The sequence below is a fragment of the Oncorhynchus tshawytscha genome, linkage group LG25 (assembly GCF_018296145.1).
Source record: "Oncorhynchus tshawytscha isolate Ot180627B linkage group LG25, Otsh_v2.0, whole genome shotgun sequence".
Classification (NCBI taxonomy): Eukaryota; Metazoa; Chordata; class Actinopteri; order Salmoniformes; family Salmonidae; genus Oncorhynchus; species Oncorhynchus tshawytscha.
Window position 1 is genome coordinate 26,158,589 of NC_056453.1, and position 23,274 is coordinate 26,181,862.

At 47.1% G+C, this 23,274-nt stretch overlaps 1 protein-coding gene across 6 annotated transcripts in view; it reads right to left on the minus strand.

Moving 5' to 3' along the window:
• The window catches only part of tanc2b (tetratricopeptide repeat, ankyrin repeat and coiled-coil containing 2b), a 234,479-nt gene that overhangs the window by 121,499 nt on the left and 89,706 nt on the right, over positions 1–23,274 (minus strand). Inside the window, exon 1 of one of the 6 annotated variants that reach the window (XM_042306174.1) lies at positions 7,623–7,737. The exons of the other annotated variants lie outside the window; for them this stretch is intronic. The gene's annotated coding sequence lies outside the window, so the exon portion shown is untranslated. Of the gene's footprint in view, positions 1–7,622; positions 7,738–23,274 lie in introns of those variants that run through there. 6 annotated transcript variants of the gene reach the window in all.

Below are 23,274 nucleotides of genomic sequence, written 5' to 3' on the forward strand. Positions count from 1 at the left end.
TCACAGACGGCATTTAAATAAACCATTGATTTTGAATAGGAGAATCAAGGATGAGCATTGGGTTAATATGAGGGCAACAACAGTTTGCATCATAACATCAAAGTGTCTGTTTCATGGCGATAAACAGTCCTTTGTGTGACACAAACCTTTCCCCTAACAACAACAGTACAGTAACAACACAATGACCGTATGAACTGAGAAAATATCACTTTGGAGAAGAAAAAAAAAACTCTACCCGAGAGAAGAGACGTCATCTGATGTCAGATATGAAAGGTGTCATTGTCTGTTCTTCTATTCCAATCTGAGTACAGAGCTTTCAAATGGCAGGGGGCAACCATTAGTCCAGAGAGGAGAGAGAGAGGAGAATATAGAGGGAGGGATGAAAGAAAGGAGAGAGAGGGGGAAGAGTAGAGAGAGACAGAAAGAGGGAGTGAGGGAGATAAAGGAGAACACAGAGAGAGAGAGAGAGAGAGAGAGAGAGAGAGAGAGAGGATGGGGAGAGAGTATGCCCTCTTCCCTCACGCTCCCTTATCCTTATCCTCCGTTAGCAATGCAATCACTCATCCTGTACTCAACAACACTGGCAATAGATGCCTCACACAAGAACACACACAAACGCAACATCTCCATTGCAGGCAGAGGAGTGAACTGTGAACAAGCAGGCTTGAATAATGAAACATTATTTTACAAAAATAGAAATAAAGTAGAAAACACAGTATGTGACTGCCAGCTTGTAAACCACTGCCAAAACAATCACTTTACCCAGTAATTTAAGGAGATATATATTTGAGAGGATATGACTTGGCAATTACCCCAGGAAGAGTAGATGCTGCTTCTGCAAAAGCTAATGTGAATTCAAAAAAGCAAATAAAGAAAGAAAAAATGATAGTTACCTTAAATGGATTAGCACTCCTGTTCTTCCTGAAAACACAACAGAATGTGTAAACATTCTTTCTGTCTGGCATGACTGGAAGCCTATAGTCTGAATCTAAGGGTGGGTTTGGGTAGGGGGGCTACATCCAGAGTGTCCACTCTACTCTGCACAGGGCATTTTGTAAAGTCTGAATCTGAGGGTGAATGAGTGTCGGGTGTTCTTGCGTGCACGTGTCCACTCTGCCTCTCCCCAACATATTAACTCTGAGAGGGAGGGAGGGAAGGAAGACAGGGCTAGGCTAGCTTAGGCAAATTTGACAGTCACAGGCAGCAAAGTAGCAAATAAGTTACTGTATTTCATATTGCAGTACAACTACTGTAATCCTAATACAGTATCAAAGCAAGCACTGTGTAATGACACAGTAAGATACTGTATAATTGACTATTATACTGTAAAAAAATAAAAATAAAAGTTAATTCTACTGTAATTGGAATGAATGAATGAATAAATTAAATTAATTGGGGTGAGATTTTACAGTATTTTACTGTAATTACATGGGATTGGTGCAAGCAAGTTGGCTGCTAGGCAATGTGTTAAAACATTACAGTATATCAATTAATATTTGGTGTATTAGATCACTTGCACTTCTAGAGGCCTTAACAAAGGCTCCCAAACTGGCAGCAACTACAGGGCAAAATGCTCGACCATTAAAAGTTTAAGAGATAGCTGCCACTCCAATCTGTCCACAATACATTTTAAAATGATGTGGCACTATAACCACAAATGAGTTAAAACCCCCATAAAGTCTTCTTAATTGTATTTTTAAATCACTGTATGCCTACTAAATCCTTGTGTACATTTATTTTATGAAATATCAGCAAATATATTTTTAATCCTTTTACCTCTTTTTGCTCAGTCTGATCATGTGGGTGTGCTGATACAAATCTGAATATATTTACATACACAGCCCTGATAGGTTTGGGCTCCTGAGTGGCGCAGCGGTCTAAGGCACTGCATCCCAGTAGTGCAAGAGGCGTCACTACAGTACCTGTTTCGAATCCAGGCTGTATCACATCTGGCCGTGATTGGGAGTCCAATAGAACGGTACACAATTTTCCCAGTGTCGTCTGGGTTTTTCCGGAGTAGGCAGTCATTATAAATAAGAACTTGTTCTTAAACTGACTTGCCTAGTTAAATAAAGGTTAAGACTCTAGTCTAGAGCCTACCCCGCTTACCCCTTCAAAGTAGGAGGATACATGCAGTGCCTTCGGAAAGTATTCAATTGATTACATTTAGATTGTGCCACTGGCCTACACACAATACCCCTCAATGTCAAAGTGGAATTATATTTTTAGAATTTTTTACAGATGAATTAAAAATGAAAAGCTGAGTATTCAACACCTTTTTTAATGGCAAACCTAAATAAGTTCAGGAGTAAAGATCTGCTTCACAAGTCACACAATAAGTTGCATGGACTCACTCTGTGTGCAATAATAGTCTTAAAACATGATTTATTTGTTATGATGACCTCCTCTCTGTACCCCACACATACAATTAGGACCTTACAGATACAGTGCCTTTGGAAAGTGTTCAGACCACTTGATATTTTCCACATTTTGTTACGTCAAAGCCTTATTCTAAAATTGATTAAATTGTATTTTTTTCCCTCATCAATCGACACACAATACCCCATAATAACAAAGCAAAAACAGGTTTTTAGAAACGTTTGCAAATGTATTAAAAATATCAATGATCCTTTACTCAGTACTTTGTTGAAGCACCTTTGGCAGCGATTACAGCCTCGCGTCTTCTTGGGTATGACGCTACAAGCTTGGCACATCTGTTTTTGGGGAGTTTCTCCCAATCCTCTCTGCAGATTCTCTCAAGCTCTGTCAGGTTGGATGGGGAGCGTTGCTGCACAGCTATTTTCAGGTCTCTCCAGAGATATTAGATCGGGTTCAAGTCCAGGCTCTGGCTGGGCCACTCAATGACATTCAGAGACTTCAAATCAAAATCAAATGTATTTATAAAGTCCTTCTTACATCAACTGATATCTCAAATTGCTGTACAGAAACCCAGCCTAAAACCAGGTGTAGAAGCACGGTGGCTAGGAACCTAGGAAGAAACCTAGAGAGGAACCAGGCTATGAGGGGTGGCCAGTCCTCTTCTGGCTGTGCTGGATGGAGATTATAAAAGAACATGTCCAAGATGTTCAAATGTTAATAGATGACCAGCAGGGTCAAATAATAATACTTGTCCCAAGACTTGCCCCGAAGCCACTCCTGCATTGTCTTGGTTGTGTGCTTAGGATCGTTGTCCTGTTGGAAGGTGAACCTACGCCCTAGTCTGAGGTCCTGAGTAATCTGGAGCAGGTTTTCATCAAGGATCTCTCTGTACTTTGCTCCATTCATCTTTGCCTCGATCCTGACTAGTCTCCCAGTCCCTGCCGCTGAAAAACCTCCACACAGCATGACGCTGCCACCACCATGCTTCACCCTAGGGATGGTGCCAGGTTTCCTCCAGGCGTGATGCTTGGAATTCAGGACAAAGAGTTTAATATTGATTTAATCAGACCAGAGAATCTGGACTTGTGGTCTGAGTCCTTTAGGTACCTTTTGGCAAACTCAAAGTAGGCTGTCATGTGCCTTTTACTGAGGAGTGGCTTCAGTCTGGCCACTCTACCATAAAGGACTGATTGGTGGAGTGCTGCAGAGATGGTTGTACTTCTGGAAGGTCCTCCCATCTCCACAGAGGAACTCTGGAGTTCTGTCAGAGTGACCATCGGGTTCTTGGTCACCTTCCTGACCAAGACCCTTCTATCCCGATTGCTTAGTTTGTCCGGGCGGCTAGCTCTAGTAAGAGTCTAGATGGTTCCAAACATCTTCCATTTAAAAATTATGGCCACTCTGTTCTTGGGGAGCTTCAATGCTGCAGAAATGTTTTGGTACCCTTCCCCAAAACTGTGCCTCAACACAATCCTGTCTCGGAGCTCTACGGACAAATCCTTCGACCTCATGTCTTGGTTTTGTTCAGACATGCACTTTCAACTGTGGGATTTTACATAGACAGGTGTGTACCTTTCCAAATGTCCAATCAATTGAATTTACCACAATCAAGTTGTAGAAACCTCTCAAGGATGATCAATGGAAACCAGATGCACCTGAGATCAATTTTGAGTCTCATAGCAGAGGGTTTGAATCCTTATGTAAATAAGGATTATGTTTTTAATTTTTAATACATTTGCAAATAATTCTACAAAGCTGTTTTTGCTTTGTAATTATGGGTTATTGCATGTAGATGTAATACATTTTAGAATAAGGCTGTAACGTAACAAAATGTGGAAAAAGTGAAGGGGTCTGAATACATTCCGATGGCACTGTATCTGTAAGGTCCTTCAGTCGAGCAGCGAATTTCAAACACAGATTCAACCACAAAGACCAGGGAGGTTTTCCAATGCCTCACAAAGAAGGGCACCTATTGATAGATGGGTAAAAAAAGGCTGACATTTAGTATCCCTTTGAGCATGGTGAAGTTATTAATTACACTTTGGATGGTGTATCAATACACCCAGTCACTACAGAGATATAGGCGTCCTTAACTTTGCCCGATGGGAAGGAAACCAATCAGGGATTTCACCAGTCCGGTTTAATGGCTGTGATAGGAATGACAGAGTGAAAAGAAGGAAGCCTGTGCAAAATAAAAATATTACAAAACATGCATGCAGTAAAACTGCAGAAAATGTGGCTAATAAATTACATTTATGTCCTGGAATCAAAGTGTTATGTTTAGGGCAAATCCAACACATCACTGAGTACCACTCTTCATATTTTCAAACATGGTGGTGGCTGCATCATGTTATGGGTATGCTTGTTCTCGACAAGGACTACAGTAGGGAGTTATTTAGGATAAAAATAAATGGAATAGAGCTAAGCACAGGCAAAATCCTAGAGGAAAACCTGGTTCAGTCTGCTTTCCAACAGACACTGGGAGACGAATTCACCATTCAGCATAACAATAACCTAAAACACAAGGCCAAATATACACTGGAGTTAATTACCAAGACAACTTTGACTGTTCCTGAGTGGACTAGTTACAGTTTTGACGTAAATCAGCTTAAAAATCTATAGCAACACTTGAACATATCTGTCTAGCAATGATCAACAACGAACTTGACAGAGCTTGAACAATTTTAAAAAGTTGAATGTGTCCAGGTGTGCAAAGCTCTTAACCATAAAGACTCAGCTGTAATCACTGCCAAAGGTGATTCTAACATGTATTTACTCAGGAGTGTGAATACTTATGTAAATTAGATATTTATTTCATTTTCAATACATTTGCAAACATGTTTTCACTTTGTCATAATGTGATATTGTGTGTCGATGAGTAAGAAAAAAAGATTTAAAATCAACATGTGTAATTAGTCAAGGGGAATGAATACTTCCTGAAGGCACTGTAGGCAAATAAAAAATGACTGGGTCATTTATTGGTCAGAATAATCAGATCAGATTGTGACGTCATGATCTGGGTAAAAAACTCCATCCCATCTGAACAGGCTGACATTTCAGGCATTTCATTTTTTTCAAACAGCTCTTACACCAAAAGGGCATCATCTTCATTTTCATCATTTCAGAGTGTTATTTCGACCATGGAAAAATGGTAGACATGCGTCACTTACTCGGGTACTGTAAGTAACTCAATTAAAGCTAAGTATCTTCAGGTAAGTACAATTATTTATACAGGGATAACAAACATGAGAACACCGTATGACTCTACAGCAAAACTACAGTTGACAAAAAGGGACAATTACAACTAGCGTTCTAGAATGTAAAACAAAACCCACAAGCCCAAATAAAAGTGGACATGAGCTGCTGCATGATCTCTTGAAGAGACAGTATCCCATCACAAAAAAGCATGAGACAACTGAAACAAATAATGAAACGTGAAGTAGTTCAATAAATGTCTCATACTTCAAATGTAGGCAAAATCATAAATTGGCTACCATACCATGTAGCCAGTTGTGGTCAAAACGTTTTTGGCACTCCAAACATATCGTAGGGTACTGTATTATGTCGAGTGGAATTACACTACCATTTCAAATACAGCAATTATTTCCCTACCAACAACATTTTCCCACAATGCACCATCATTTACAGTATTCTGCAGTATAATGCTTTCACACTATTTCACTGAAGATAATAGCCAAAATGATTGTATAAATTACAGTTTTCCATTACAGTGTAATAGCATACACACACACACACACACACACACACACACACACAAACACATGTACACGCTCACAGAGTTAATAATATGTAAATATCTTCATAATAACTGTGTCACTGTTTCCCGTGAACCCATTTAAGGTAAGGTGAAATAAAGAACAATGCTGATGCCCATGTATTCAGGATTCTGGAAGCTACTTATTTACACAGTATGTATTTTGCTACCCTCAGCTTTCAATAATAATATACCTGCACACACAGCAAGGGCACTTCTTCCTATTTAAACCTCACAGCGCTCCACAGCCAATGAGCCCATTCACATCAAGAGGGAACATGAAAGAGAGTTCCTCGACTGGCAAAATCAACAAGATGCTACTGCTACTGCAGACTTGGGGGGAGAGATGGTGTGGGGCAAAGTCCCACAGCATCAACATTTAAAGGGACAACATTTTACATTGCTCAGTCCACAAGCATATGCTTGTCTAGAACAGGCTTTCACAATCTGGAGCTGGAGGGTGTGGTGTGTGTGTGGGGGTGGGCATGACGTAAAGGTAGACTCTAGGGAGGATGAGAGAGGAATCGAGAAGAGAATACAGATTGGAAAGATGGGTGTGGAGGAGACAGCATGGGGTGAATATGAGGAAAGATTGGGGAGCGAGAGAGGGGACTTGAGATGAGAGGGGGATGGGGAGACAGGGAGGTGGCTGACAGACAAGGTATAGGACCCTGCGTAGATGGATAGACAGAGGGGGGATGACTGGGAAGAGAGGAGAAAGATGGAGTTGCGAGGACCCTCATTAGCCCACGAAAGGCTAGAACATTTAGCTCCCTGCTCTCCTGTTATATCTTCCTCTCTTCCCTCTCTCCTCTCATATTTCTTATTTTCTTCTCCAGAAATATCCCAGGGTGAGCTGAGTGGGTGGGTGAGAGATGGGGAGAGAGAGAGAGAGAGAGGTTGTGAGGTAGTGTAAGAAAGCGAGAGAGAGCGAGAGCGAGAGAGAGAGACAGCATGGATGGTCAAAGTGGGTGAGAGATGGCCATGGTAACACTAGATCCTTGGGGAGAAGTATGGGTGCTGCTCAATGATGCATCTCCCATGGATAGAAGCACAACAATATAACGTTAGGATCCCTCAATCAACAACGAGGGATATGAGCATTCAGTATGTATTTACAACCTGCGTTATTATGAAGAAAATCAGTAAACACACAAGCACAGAGCTGAGACCCCACCCCCCTCACACACACTGCTAAGGGGTGGGAACTGGCGTGACTCAGAACCTGATTGGTGTGAAGGCCCCATACCTGGGCCAAGGTGACACAACAGGAAGAACCACAGAGCCACAGCAACAGAGAACAGAGGGAAACAGACATCTGCTAAACAGGTCCAAAACACTGACAAAAAAACAGGCTACTGAATAGACTATTTCTATTAATATAAATTTAAAAAACAGTCCATTCCCTCCCCTATTCTCCACCCAGACCTTCAGTCCAGACTCTCAGAGTTCCCTGTATCCAGCTCACCTTTGTCAGTCCAACGTCTTGGCTTCCCAGGCAATTCAATAATCCTGCACCATAGTAAGGAAGATCCAAAACAAAGGAAAGAGAGAGGGAGACTGAGGAGGAAGGAATGCTGAAGGGTAGAAAAAAGAGAGGGGTGAAAAAGAGGTAGGGAAAAGAGAGCAGGAGAGGTAAAGCGTGGCCCCGACAAGGAGAGCTCTCCTCAGTGTGAGCAAGCAGCGAGGAAAGAAAGCACCAGGTGTCAGTACACACACACACAGAGGCGTGCTGTGCACATGTACACACACACACACATTGGGGCGCGTCGCGTGCATATACACACACACTCACCGGCAGACAGGCACTCTCTCCCTCCTCCCCCTTTCTCATCCTGCTCTCTGCTAGCAGCAATAACTCCCTCTCATCCTGCCTCCAGCTCTCTCAGTCAGGGCAGACCTCATTAACCCTTGTAGTACCAATATCCTTGCTAAACAGATCCTCATTCTAGATCCAACATTTATATTAGTACATTTTTTGAAAAATAACAGATTAATAATCATTTAGAAATACAAAGACAACCAAGTCATATACAGTATGTGTGCTGTAAGTCATTCTCATTATTAACACAACTATTCTGAATGAAAGGTGCCTGTGCATAGGCCTACATTTGTGTAGTATCCTAAAATGTCTGCGCATCATATGAACAAGCAACCCCTCTGCACCAAATCAGCTAGTGTTTCCTATGATGTATACTTTCTCCTGGGAGAGACCTCCCTAGCTACTCTTCTCTTATTGCACTTTATATCTTAGGGCACTCAGATATAAACAAACAAACAAAACAAAAAAACAAGGAAGGAGCCAAAGCATTTTATTAGGTGTCGATTTCAGAAAAGAGGATAAACTCATGCACATTGAATAGAATTTAAAAAATCATAAAATAACAAACCAACCATCACCCAGACGTCATCATTATTGGTCTGTTGGTGGATCGGGGTCTATTTCTGGGACTCTGAAACCAGCAGCAGTCTTACCAGTGCTCAGGTGTTGTCAGAATGAGGCATTCATGCTACTGTGACTATCTGACTGCTCCATCTCACACACACTTTCACACATCAGGCTATGAACACCTGAAGGCTATGAAGGCCTCTAATCAATATGTCAACATGGCACATGAAATACGGGCAGAACACAACGCAGAATGCAACACGAGGTGACACGCAAACAGCCAACACAATAACAGGTTTCACATTTACACTGTGCCATTGGTAGAGACACTGGAGAGAGAGAGGGAGAGATGACAAGAGGGGAGGAGAGATGGCAGTTTTGTTTGTTGTTCTGGAGTGATAGAGAAGAGAGGAGGGGAGTGAAGAGGGGAGGAGTTAGATGGAAAAGAAGAGGCAGAGTTCCGCTGTTCTTCTGGAGTGATAGAGAAAAGAGGAGAGAGCATAGGAAGAGGTTAGACCAGAGCTGTTTTACCCACGCACTGACTGCCCACTGTACTGCTGGAACGAGAACGTTCCATTCTGACAACTGAACAGACCCTTTGTTATAGTCCATCTTTGTTACCACGATGAGTGTTTCCTATTCGTCTCAGAGAACCATGAAACTTGAAGGAATATGAAAAATAGCATTATAGGTGGGGAGCAACAGACCCATTATTACTGGGGGGGGCAACAATATGACTGGTGGGGAGCACAACATTATGACTGGTAGGGAGCACAACAGTATGACTGGTGGGGAGCACAACATTATGACTGGTGGGGAGCACAACATTATGACTGGTGGGGAGCAACATACCCATTATGACTGGTGGGGAACAACATTATGACTGGTGGGGAGCAACAGACCCATTATGACTTGTGGGGAGCAACATTATGACTGGTGGGTAGCACAACATTATGACTGGTGGGGAGCAACATTAAGACTGTTGGGGAGCAACAGACCCATTATGACAGGTGGGGAGCAACATTAGGATTGGTGGAGAGCAACATTATGACTGTTGGGGAGCAACAGGCCCATTATGACAGGTGGGGAGCAACATTAGGATTGGTGGAGAGCAACATTATGACTGGTGGGGAGCACCACATTATGACTGGTGGGGAGCAACATTATGACTGGTGGGGAGCAACATTATGACTGGTGGGGTGTAACATTATGGCTGGTGGGGAGCAACAAACCCATTATGACTGAAAGGGAGAAACATTAGGACTGGTGGGGAGCAACAGACCCATTATGACTGGTGGGGGGCAACATTATGACTAGTGGGGAGCAGCAGACCCATTATGACTGGTGGGGAGGAACATTATGGCTGGTGGGGAGCAACAGATCCATTATGACTGGTGGGGAGGAACATTATGACTGGTGGGGAGCAACAGACCCATTATGACTGGTGGGGAGCAACAGATCCATTATGACTGGTGGGGAGGAACATTATGACTGGAGGGGAGCAAAAGACCCATTATGGCTGATGGGGAGACCCATTATGACTGATGGAGAGCAACCGACCCATTATGACTGGTGGGGAGCAACAGACCCATTATGACTGGTGGGGGGAAACATTATGACTGGGGTGGCAACATAATGACTGGTGGGGAGCAACAGACCCATTTTGACTGGTGGGGAGCAAAATTATGACTGGTGGGGAGCAACAGACCCATTATGACTGGTGGGGGGAAACATTATGACTGATGGGGAGCAACATACCCATTATGACTGGTGGGGAGCAACAGACCCATTTTGACTGGTGGGGAGCAAAATTATGACTGGTGGGGAGCAACAGACCCATTATGACTGGTGGAGAGCAACAGACCCATTATGACTGGTGGGGAGCAACATTATGACTAGTGGGGAGCAACAGACCCATTTGTACTGGAGGGCAGCAACATTATGACTGGTGGGGAGCACAACATTATGACTGGTGGGGAGCACCACATTATGACTGGTGGGGAGCACAACATTATGACTGGTGGGGAGCAACAGACCCATTATGACTGGTGGGGAGCAAAAGACCCATTATGACTGGTGGGGAGCAAAAGGCCCATTATGACTGGTGGGGAGCAAAAGGCCCATTATGACTGGTGAGGAGCAACAGACCCATTATGACTGGTGGGGAGCAACTTTATGACTGGTGGGGAGCAACAGAACAATTATGACTGGTGGGGAGCCACATTATGACTGGTGGGGAGCAACATTATGACTGGTGGGGAGCAACAGACCCACTATGGCTGGTGGGGAGCAACAGACCCATTATGGCTGGTGGGGAGCAACAATCCCATTATGACGGGTGGGGAGCAACAGACCCATTATTACTGGAGGAGAGCAACATTATTACTGGTGGGGAGCAACAAACCCATTATGGATGGTTGGGAGCAACATTATGACTGGTGGGAGCAACATTATGACTGGTGGGGAGCAAAAGACCCATTATGACTGGTGGGGAGCAACTGACCCATTATGACTGGTGGGGAGCAACAGACCCATTATGACTGGTGAGGAGCAACAGACCCATTATGACTGGTGGGGAGCAACAGACCCATTATGACTGTTGGGGTGCAACAGATCCATTATGACAGGTGGGGAGCAACAGACCCATTTGTACTGGAGGGAGCAACAATATGACTGGTGGGGAGCAACATTATGAATGGTGGAGAGCACAAGATTATGACTGGTGGGGAGCAACAGACCCATTTTGACTGGTGGGGAGCAAAATTATGACTGGTGGGGAGCAACAGACCCATTATGACTGGTGGGGAGCAACAGACCCATTATGACTGGTGAGGAGCAACAGACCCGTTATGACTGGTGGGGAGCAACATTATGGCTGGTGGGGTGCAACAGACCCATTATGACTGGTGGGGAGCAACAGATCCATTATGACAGGTGGGGAGCAACAGACCCATTTGTACTGGAGGGCAGCAACATTATGACTGGTGGGGAGCACAACATTATGACTGGTGGGGAGCACCACATTATGACTGGTGGGGAGCACAACATTCTGACTGGTGGAGAGCACAACATTCTGACTGGTGGGGAGCAACAGATCCATTATGACAGGTGGGGAGCAACAGACCAATTTGTACTGGAGGGGAGCAACAATATGATACGTGGGGAGCACAACATTATGACTGGTGGGGAGCAACAGACCCATTATGACTGGTGGGAAGCAACAGACCCATTGTGACTGGTGGGGAGCAACTTTATGACTGGTGGGGAGCAACAGAACAATTATGACTGTTGGGGAGCCACATTATGACTGGTGGGGAGCAACATTATGACTGGTGGGGAGCAACATTATGGCTGGTGGGGAGCAACAGACCCATTATGACTGGTGGGGAGCAACATTATGACTGGTGGGGAGCAACATTATGGCTGGTGGGGAGCAACAGACCCATTATGACTGGTGGGGAGCAACAGACCCATTATGACTGGTGGGGTGCAACAGACCCATTATGACTGGTGGGGTGCAACAGACCCATTATGACTGGTGGGGTGCAACAGACCCATTATGACTGGTGGGTGCAACAGACCCATTATGACTGGTGGGGAGCAACAGACCCATTATGACTGGTGGGGTGCAACAGACCCATTATGACTGGTGGGGAGCAACAGACCCATTATTACTGGAGGTGAACAACATTATGACTGGTGGGGAGCACAACATTATGACTGGTGGGGAGCACAACATTATGACTGGTGGGGAGCAAGCCCCATTATGACTGGTGGGGAGCAACAGACCCATTACGACAAGTGGGGAGCAACATTATGGCTGGTGGGGACCAAAATACCCATTATGGCTGGTGGGGAGCAACAATCCCATTATGACGGGTGGGGAGCAACAGACCCATTATTACTGGAGGAGAGCAACATTATGACTGGTTGGGAGCAACATTATGACTGGTGGGGAGAAACATTATGACTGGTGAGGAGAAACATGATGACTGGTGAGGAGAAACATTATGACTGGTGAGGAGAAACATTATGATTAGTGGGGGCAACATTATGACGGGTGGGGAGCAACAGACCCATTATGACTGGTGGGGAGCAACAGACCCATTATGACTGGTAGGGAGCAACATTATGGCAGGTGGGGAGCAACATTATTATCCTAATTATTATTATCCCCGGGTGGGGAGCAACAGAACCATAATGACTGGTGGGGAGCAACAGAACAATTATGACTGTTGGGGAGCCACATTATGACTGGTGGGGAGCAACATTATGACTGGTGGGGAGCAACATTATGGCTGGTGGGGAGCAACAGACCCATTATGACTGGTGGGGAGCAACAGACCCATTATGACTGGTGGGGTGCAACAGACCCATTATGACTGGTGGGGTGCAACAGACCCATTATGACTGGTGGGGTGCAACAGACCCATTATGACTGGTGGGGAGCAACAGACCCATTATGACTGGTGGGGTGCAACAGACCCATTATGACTGGTGGGGAGCAACAGACCCATTATTACCTGAGGGGAACAACAGACCCATTATTACTGGAGGGGAACAACATTATGACTGGTGGGGAGCACAACATTATGACTGGTGGGGAGCACAACATTATGACTGGTGGGGAGCACAACATTATGACTGGTGGGGAGCAAGCCCCATTATGACTGGTGGGGAGCAACAGACCCATTACGACAAGTGGGGAGCAACATTATGGCTGGTGGGGACCAAAATACCCATTATGGCTGGTGGGGAGCAACAATCCCATTATGACGGGTGGGGAGCAACAGACCCATTATTACTGGAGGAGAGCAACATTATGACTGGTTGGGAGCAACATTATGACTGGTGGGGAGAAACATTATGACTGGTGAGGAGAAACATTATGATTAGTGGGGGGCAACATTATGACGGGTGGGGAGCAACAGACCCATTATGACTGGTGGGGAGCAACAGACCCATTATGACTGGTAGGGAGCAACATTATGGCAGGTGGGGAGCAACATTATTATCCTAATTATTATTATCCCCGGGTGGGGAGCAACAGAACCATAATGACTGGTGGGGAGCAAAAGACCCATTATGACTGGTGGGGAGCAACATTATGGCTGGTGGGGAGCAACATTATGACTAGTGGGGGCAACATTATGACTGACGAGGAGCAACAGACCCATTATGACTGGTGGGGAGCAACATTATGGCTGGTGGGGAGCAACATACCTATTATGACTGGTGGGGAGCAACATACCCATTATGATTGGTGGGGGCAATGTGGGGAGCAACATTATGACTGGTGGGGAGAAACAGACCCATTATGACTGGAGGGGAGAAACAGACCCATTATGACTGGAGGGGAGCAACATTATGGCTGGTGGGGAGCAAAATACCCATTATGGCTGGTGGGGAGTAACAAACCCATTATGACTGGTGGGGAGAAACAGACCCATTATTACTGGAGGGGAGCAACATCATGACTGGTGGGGAGCAACATTATTACTGGTGGGGAGCAACAGTATGGCTGGTGGGGAGCAAAATACCCATTATAGCTTGTGAGGAGCAACAAACCCATTATGGCTGGTGGCGAGGAAAAGACCCATTATGACTGGTGGGGAGCAACATTATGGCTGGTGGGAGCAACAGATCCATTATGACTGTTGGGGAGCAAAAGACCCATTATGACTGGTGGGGAGCAACATTATGGCTGGTGGGGAGCAACATTATGACTAGTGGGGGCAACATTATGACTGACGAGGAGCAACAGACCCATTATGACTGGTGGGGAGCAACATTATGGCTGGTGGGGAGCAACATACCTATTATGACTGGTGGGGAGCAACATACCCATTATGATTGGTGGGGGCAATGTGGGAGCAACATTATGACTGGTGGGGAGAAACAGACCCATTATGACTGGAGGGGAGCAACATTATGGCTGGTGGGGAGCAAAATACCCATTATGGCTGGTGGGGAGCAACAAACCCATTATGACTGGTGGGGAGAAACAGACCCATTATTACTGGAGGGAGCAACATCATGACTGGTGGGGAGCAACATTATTACTGGTGGGGAGCAACAGTATGGCTGGTGGGGAGCAAAATACCCATTATAGCTTGTGAGGAGCAACAAACCCATTATGACTGGTGGGCAGCAACATACCCGTTATGACTGGTGGGGAGCAACATTATGGCTGGTGGGGAGCAACAGATCCATTATGACTGGTGGGCAGCAACATACCCGTTATGACTGGTGGGGAGCAACATTATGGCTGGTGGGGAGCAACAGATCCATTATGACTGTTGGGGAGCAACAGACCCATTTGTATTGGAGGAGCAATAATATGACTGGTGGGGAGCAACATTATGACTGGTGGGGAGCACAACATTATGACTGGTGGGGAGCACAACATTATGACTGGTGGGGAGCAACAGACCCATTATGACTGGTGGGGAGCAACTTTATGACTGGTGGGGAGCAACTTTATGACTGGTGGGAGCAACAGAACAATTATGACTGTTGGGGAGCCACATTATGACTGGTGGGGAGCAACATTATGACTGGTGGGGAGCAACATTATGGCTGGTGGGGAGCAACAGACCCATTATGACTGGTGGGGTGCAACAGACCCATTATGACCGGTGGGGAGCAACAGACCCATTATTACTGGTGGAGAGCAACAGTATGACTGGTGACAGTATGACTGGTGGAGAGCAACAGTATGACTGGTGGAGAGCAACAGTATGACTGGTGGGGAGCACAACATTATGACTGGTGGGGAGCAACCGACCCATTATGACTGGTGGGGAGCAACAGACCCATTATGACTGGTGGGGAGCAACATTATGGCTGGTGGGGAGCAAAAGACCCATTATGACTGGTGGAGAGCAACAAACACATTATGACTGGTGGGGAGCAACAGACCCATTATGACTGGTGGGGAGCAACATTATGGCTGGTGGGGAGCAACAGACCCATTATGACTGGTGAGGAGCAAAAGACCCATTATGACTGGTGGGGAGCAACATTATGACTAGTGGGGGCAACATTATGACTGGTGGGGAGCAACATTATGACTGGTGGGGAGCCACATACCTATTATGACTGGTGGGGAGCAACAGACCCATTATGACTGGTGGGGAGCAACTTTATGACTGGTGGGGAGCAACAGAACAATTATGACTGGTGGGGAGCCACATTATGACTGGTGGGGAGCAACATTATGACTGGTGGGGAGCAACAGACCCACTATGGCTGGTGGGGAGCAACAGACCCATTATGGCTGGTGGGGAGCAACAATCCCATTATGACGGGTGGGGAGCAACAGACCCATTATTACTGGAGGAGAGCAACATTATTACTGGTGGGGAGCAACAAACCCATTATGGATGGTTGGGAGCAACATTATGACTGGTGGGAGCAACATTATGACTGGTGGGGAGCAAAAGACCCATTATGGCTGGTGGGAGACCCATTATGACTGATGGGGAGCAACCGACCCATTATGACTGGTGGGGAGCAACTGACCCATTATGACTGGTGGGAGCAACAGACCCATTATGACTGGTGAGGAGCAACAGACCCATTATGACTGGTGGGGAGCAACAGACCCATTATGACTGTTGGGGTGCAACAGATCCATTATGACAGGTGGGGAGCAACAGACCCATTTGTACTGGAGGGGAGCAACAATATGACTGGTGGGGAGCAACATTATGAATGGTGGAGAGCACAAGATTATGACTGGTGGGGAGCACAAGATTATGACTGGTGGGGAGCACAACAGTAAGACTGGTGGGGAGCACAACAGTAAGACTGGTGGGGAGCACAACAGTAAGACTGGTGGGGAGCAACAGACCCATTTTGACTGGTGGGGAGCAAAATTATGACTGGTGGGGAGCAACAGACCCATTATGACTGTTGGGGAGCAACAGACCCATTATGACTGGTGGGGAGCAACAGACCCATTATGACTGGTGAGGAGCAACAGACCCGTTATGACTGGTGGGGAGCAACATTATGGCTGGTGGGGTGCAACAGACCCATTATGACTGGTGGGGAGCAACAGATCCATTATGACAGGTGGGGAGCAACAGACCCATTTGTACTGGAGGGCAGCAACATTATGACTGGTGGGGAGCACAACATTATGACTGGTGGGGAGCACCACATTATGACTGGTGGGGAGCACAACATTCTGACTGGTGGAGAGCACAACATTCTGACTGGTGGGGAGCAACAGATCCATTATGACAGGTGGGGAGCAACAGACCAATTTGTACTGGAGGGGAGCAACAATATGATACGTGGGGAGCACAACATTATGACTGGTGGGGAGCAACAGACCCATTATGACTGGTGGGAAGCAACAGACCCATTGTGACTGGTGGGGAGCAACTTTATGACTGGTGGGGAGCAACAGAACAATTATGACTGTTGGGGAGCCACATTATGACTGGTGGGGAGCAACATTATGACTGGTGGGGAGCAACATTATGGCTGGTGGGGAGCAACAGACCCATTATGACTGGTGGGGAGCAACATTATGACTGGTGGGGAGCAACATTATGGCTGGTGGGGAGCAACAGACCCATTATGACTGGTGGGGAGCAACAGACCCATTATGACTGGTGGGGTGCAACAGACCCATTATGACTGGTGGGGTGCAACAGACCCATTATGACTGGTGGGGTGCAACAGACCCATTATGACTGGTGGGGTGCAACAGACCCATTATGACTGGTGGGGAGCAACAGACCCATTATGACTGGTGGGGTGCAACAGACCCATTATGACTGGTGGGGAGCAACAGACCCATTATTACTGGAGGTGAACAACATTATGACTGGTGGGGAGCACAACATTATGACTGGTGGGGAGCACAACATTATGACTGGTGGGGAGCAAGCCCCATTATGACTGGTGGGGAGCAACAGACCCATTACGACAAGTGGGGAGCAACATTATGGCTGGTGGGGACCAAAATACCCATTATGGCTGGTGGGGAGCAACAATCCCATTATGACGGGTGGGGAGCAACAGACCCATTATTACTGGAGGAGAGCAACATTATGACTGGTTGGGAGCAACATTATGACTGGTGGGGAGAAACATTATGACTGGTGAGGAGAAACATGATGACTGGTGAGGAGAAACATTATGACTGGTGAGGAGAAACATTATGATTAGTGGGGGGCAACATTATGACGGGTGGGGAGCAACAGACCCATTATGACTGGTGGGGAGCAACAGACCCATTATGACTGGTAGGGAGCAACATTATGGCAGGTGGGGAGCAACATTATTATCCTAATTATTATTATCCCCGGGTGGGGAGCAACAGAACCATAATGACTGGTGGGGAGCAACAGAACAATTATGACTGTTGGGGAGCCACATTATGACTGGTGGGGAGCAACATTATGACTGGTGGGGAGCAACATTATGGCTGGTGGGGAGCAACAGACCCATTATGACTGGTGGGGAGCAACAGACCCATTATGACTGGTGGGGTGCAACAGACCCATTATGACTGGTGGGGTGCAACAGACCCATTATGACTGGTGGGGTGCAACAGACCCATTATGACTGGTGGGGAGCAACAGACCCATTATGACTGGTGGGGTGCAACAGACCCATTATGACTGGTGGGGAGCAACAGACCCATTATTACCTGAGGGGAACAACAGACCCATTATTACTGGAGGGGAACAACATTATGACTGGTGGGGAGCACAACATTATGACTGGTGGGGAGCACAACATTATGACTGGTGGGGAGCACAACATTATGACTGGTGGGGAGCAAGCCCCATTATGACTGGTGGGGAGCAACAGACCCATTACGACAAGTGGGGAGCAACATTATGGCTGGTGGGGACCAAAATACCCATTATGGCTGGTGGGGAGCAACAATCCCATTATGACGGGTGGGGAGCAACAGACCCATTATTACTGGAGGAGAGCAACATTATGACTGGTTGGGAGCAACATTATGACTGGTGGGGAGAAACATTATGACTGGTGAGGAGAAACATTATGATTAGTGGGGGCAACATTATGACGGGTGGGGAGCAACAGACCCATTATGACTGGTGGGGAGCAACAGACCCATTATGACTGGTAGGGAGCAACATTATGGCAGGTGGGGAGCAACATTATTATCCTAATTATTATTATCCCCGGGTGGGGAGCAACAGAACCATAATGACTGGTGGGGAGCAAAAGACCCATTATGACTGGTGGGGAGCAACATTATGGCTGGTGGGGAGCAACATTATGACTAGTGGGGGCAACATTATGACTGACGAGGAGCAACAGACCCATTATGACTGGTGGGGAGCAACATTATGGCTGGTGGGGAGCAACATACCTATTATGACTGGTGGGGAGCAACATACCCATTATGATTGGTGGGGGCAATGTGGGGAGCAACATTATGACTGGTGGGGAGAAACAGACCCATTATGACTGGAGGGGAGAAACAGACCCATTATGACTGGAGGAGCAACATTATGGCTGGTGGGGAGCAAAATACCCATTATGGCTGGTGGGGAGTAACAAACCCATTATGACTGGTGGGGAGAAACAGACCCATTATTACTGGAGGGGAGCAACATCATGACTGGTGGGGAGCAACATTATTACTGGTGGGGAGCAACAGTATGGCTGGTGGGGAGCAAAATACCCATTATAGCTTGTGAGGAGCAACAAACCCATTATGGCTGGTGGCGAGGAAAAGACCCATTATGACTGGTGGGGAGCAACATTATGGCTGGTGGGGAGCAACAGATCCATTATGACTGTTGGGGAGCAAAAGACCCATTATGACTGGTGGGGAGCAACATTATGGCTGGTGGGGAGCAACATTATGACTAGTGGGGGCAACATTATGACTGACGAGGAGCAACAGACCCATTATGACTGGTGGGGAGCAACATTATGGCTGGTGGGGAGCAACATACCTATTATGACTGGTGGGGAGCAACATACCCATTATGATTGGTGGGGGCAATGTGGGGAGCAACATTATGACTGGTGGGGAGAAACAGACCCATTATGACTGGAGGGGAGCAACATTATGGCTGGTGGGGAGCAAAATACCCATTATGGCTGGTGGGGAGCAACAAACCCATTATGACTGGTGGGGAGAAACAGACCCATTATTACTGGGGAGCAACATCATGACTGGTGGGGAGCAACATTATTACTGGTGGGGAGCAACAGTATGGCTGGTGGGGAGCAAAATACCCATTATAGCTTGTGAGGAGCAACAAACCCATTATGACTGGTGGGCAGCAACATACCCGTTATGACTGGTGGGGAGCAACATTATGGCTGGTGGGGAGCAACGTTAGATCCATTATGACTGGTGGGGAGCAACAGACCCATTATGACTGGTGGGGAGCAACATTATGGCTGGTGGGGAGCAACAGATCCATTATGACTGTTGGGGAGCAGACCCATTTGACTGGTGAGGGGCAGCATACATTATGACTGGTGGGGAGCAACATTATGACTGGTGGGGAGCAACAGACCCATTATGACTGGTGGGAGCACAACATTATGACTGGTGGGGAGCAACAGACCCATTATGACTGGTGGGGAGCAACTTTATGACTGGTGGGGAGCAACTTTATGACTGGTGGGGAGCAACAGAACATTATGACTGTTGGGGAGCCACATTATGACTGGTGGGGAGCAACAGACCCATTATGACTGGTGGGGAGCACCCATTATGGCTGGTGGGGAGCAACAGACCCATTATGACTGGTGGGGAGCAACAGACCCATTATGACTGGTGGGGAGCAACAGACCCATTTATGCAACTGGTGGGAGCAACATACCCATTATGACTGGTGGGGAGCAACAGACCCATTATGACTGGTGGGGAGCACAACATTATGACTGGTGGGGAGCAACCGACCCATTATGACTGGTGGGGAGCAACAGACCCATTATGACTGGTGGGGAGCAACATTATGGCTGGTGGGGAGCAAAAGACCCATTATGACTGGTGGAGAGCAACAAACACATTATGACTGGTGGGGAGCAACAGACCCATTATGACTGGTGGGGAGCAACATTATGGCTGGTGGGGAGCAACAGACCCATTATGACTGGTGAGGAGCAAAGACCCATTATGACTGGTGAGGAGCAAAAGACCCATTATGACTGGTGGGGAGCAACATTATGACTAGTGGGGGCAACATTATGACTGGTGGGGAGCAACATTATGACTGGTGGGGAGCCACATACCTATTATGACTGGTGGGGAGCAACAGACCCATTATGACTGGTGGGGAGCAACTTTATGACTGGTGGGGAGCAACAGAACAATTATGACTGGTGGGGAGCCACATTATGACTGGTGGGGAGCAACATTATGACTGGTGGGGAGCAACAGACCCACTATGGCTGGTGGGGAGCAACAGACCCATTATGGCTGGTGGGGAGCAACAATCCCATTATGACGGGTGGGGAGCAACAGACCCATTATTACTGGAGGAGAGCAACATTATTACTGGTGGGGAGCAACAAACCCATTATGGATGGTTGGGAGCAACATTATGACTGGTGGGAGCAACATTATGACTGGTGGGGAGCAAAAGACCCATTATGACTGGTGGGGAGCAACAGACCCATTATGACTGGTGGGGAGCAACTGACCCATTATGACTGGTGGGGAGCAACAGACCCATTATGACTGGTGAGGAGCAACAGACCCATTATGACTGGTGGGGAGCAACAGACCCATTATGACTGTTGGGGTGCAACAGATCCATTATGACAGGTGGGGAGCAACAGACCCATTTGTACTGGAGGGAGCAACAATATGACTGGTGGGGAGCAACATTATGAATGGTGGAGAGCACAAGATTATGACTGGTGGGGAGCACAAGATTATGACTGGTGGGGAGCACAACAGTAAGACTGGTGGGGAGCACAACAGTAAGACTGGTGGGGAGCACAACAGTAAGACTGGTGGGGAGCAACAGACCCATTTTGACTGGTGGGGAGCAAAATTATGACTGGTGGGGAGCAACAGACCCATTATGACTGTTGGGGAGCAACAGACCCATTATGACTGGTGGGGAGCAACAGACCCATTATGACTGGTGAGGAGCAACAGACCCGTTATGACTGGTGGGGAGCAACATTATGGCTGGTGGGGTGCAACAGACCCATTATGACTGGTGGGGAGCAACAGATCCATTATGACAGGTGGGGAGCAACAGACCCATTTGTACTGGAGGGCAGCAACATTATGACTGGTGGGGAGCACAACATTATGACTGGTGGGGAGCACCACATTATGACTGGTGGGGAGCACAACATTCTGACTGGTGGAGAGCACAACATTCTGACTGGTGGGGAGCAACAGATCCATTATGACAGGTGGGGAGCAACAGACCAATTTGTACTGGAGGGGAGCAACAATATGATACGTGGGGAGCACAACATTATGACTGGTGGGGAGCAACAGACCCATTATGACTGGTGGGAAGCAACAGACCCATTGTGACTGGTGGGGAGCAACTTTATGACTGGTGGGGAGCAACAGAACAATTATGACTGTTGGGGAGCCACATTATGACTGGTGGGGAGCAACATTATGACTGGTGGGGAGCAACATTATGGCTGGTGGGGAGCAACAGACCCATTATGACTGGTGGGGAGCAACATTATGACTGGTGGGGAGCAACATTATGGCTGGTGGGGAGCAACAGACCCATTATGACTGGTGGGGAGCAACAGACCCATTATGACTGGTGGGGTGCAACAGACCCATTATGACTGGTGGGGTGCAACAGACCCATTATGACTGGTGGGGTGCAACAGACCCATTATGACTGGTGGGGTGCAACAGACCCATTATGACTGGTGGGGAGCAACAGACCCATTATGACTGGTGGGGTGCAACAGACCCATTATGACTGGTGGGGAGCAACAGACCCATTATTACTGGAGGTGAACAACATTATGACTGGTGGGGAGCACAACATTATGACTGGTGGGGAGCACAACATTATGACTGGTGGGGAGCAAGCCCCATTATGACTGGTGGGGAGCAACAGACCCATTACGACAAGTGGGGAGCAACATTATGGCTGGTGGGGACCAAAATACCCATTATGGCTGGTGGGGAGCAACAATCCCATTATGACGGGTGGGGAGCAACAGACCCATTATTACTGGAGGAGAGCAACATTATGACTGGTTGGGAGCAACATTATGACTGGTGGGGAGAAACATTATGACTGGTGAGGAGAAACATGATGACTGGTGAGGAGAAACATTATGACTGGTGAGGAGAAACATTATGATTAGTGGGGGGCAACATTATGACGGGTGGGGAGCAACAGACCCATTATGACTGGTGGGGAGCAACAGACCCATTATGACTGGTAGGGAGCAACATTATGGCAGGTGGGGAGCAACATTATTATCCTAATTATTATTATCCCCGGGTGGGGAGCAACAGAACCATAATGACTGGTGGGGAGCAACAGAACAATTATGACTGTTGGGGAGCCACATTATGACTGGTGGGGAGCAACATTATGACTGGTGGGGAGCAACATTATGGCTGGTGGGGAGCAACAGACCCATTATGACTGGTGGGGAGCAACAGACCCATTATGACTGGTGGGGTGCAACAGACCCATTATGACTGGTGGGGTGCAACAGACCCATTATGACTGGTGGGTGCAACAGACCCATTATGACTGGT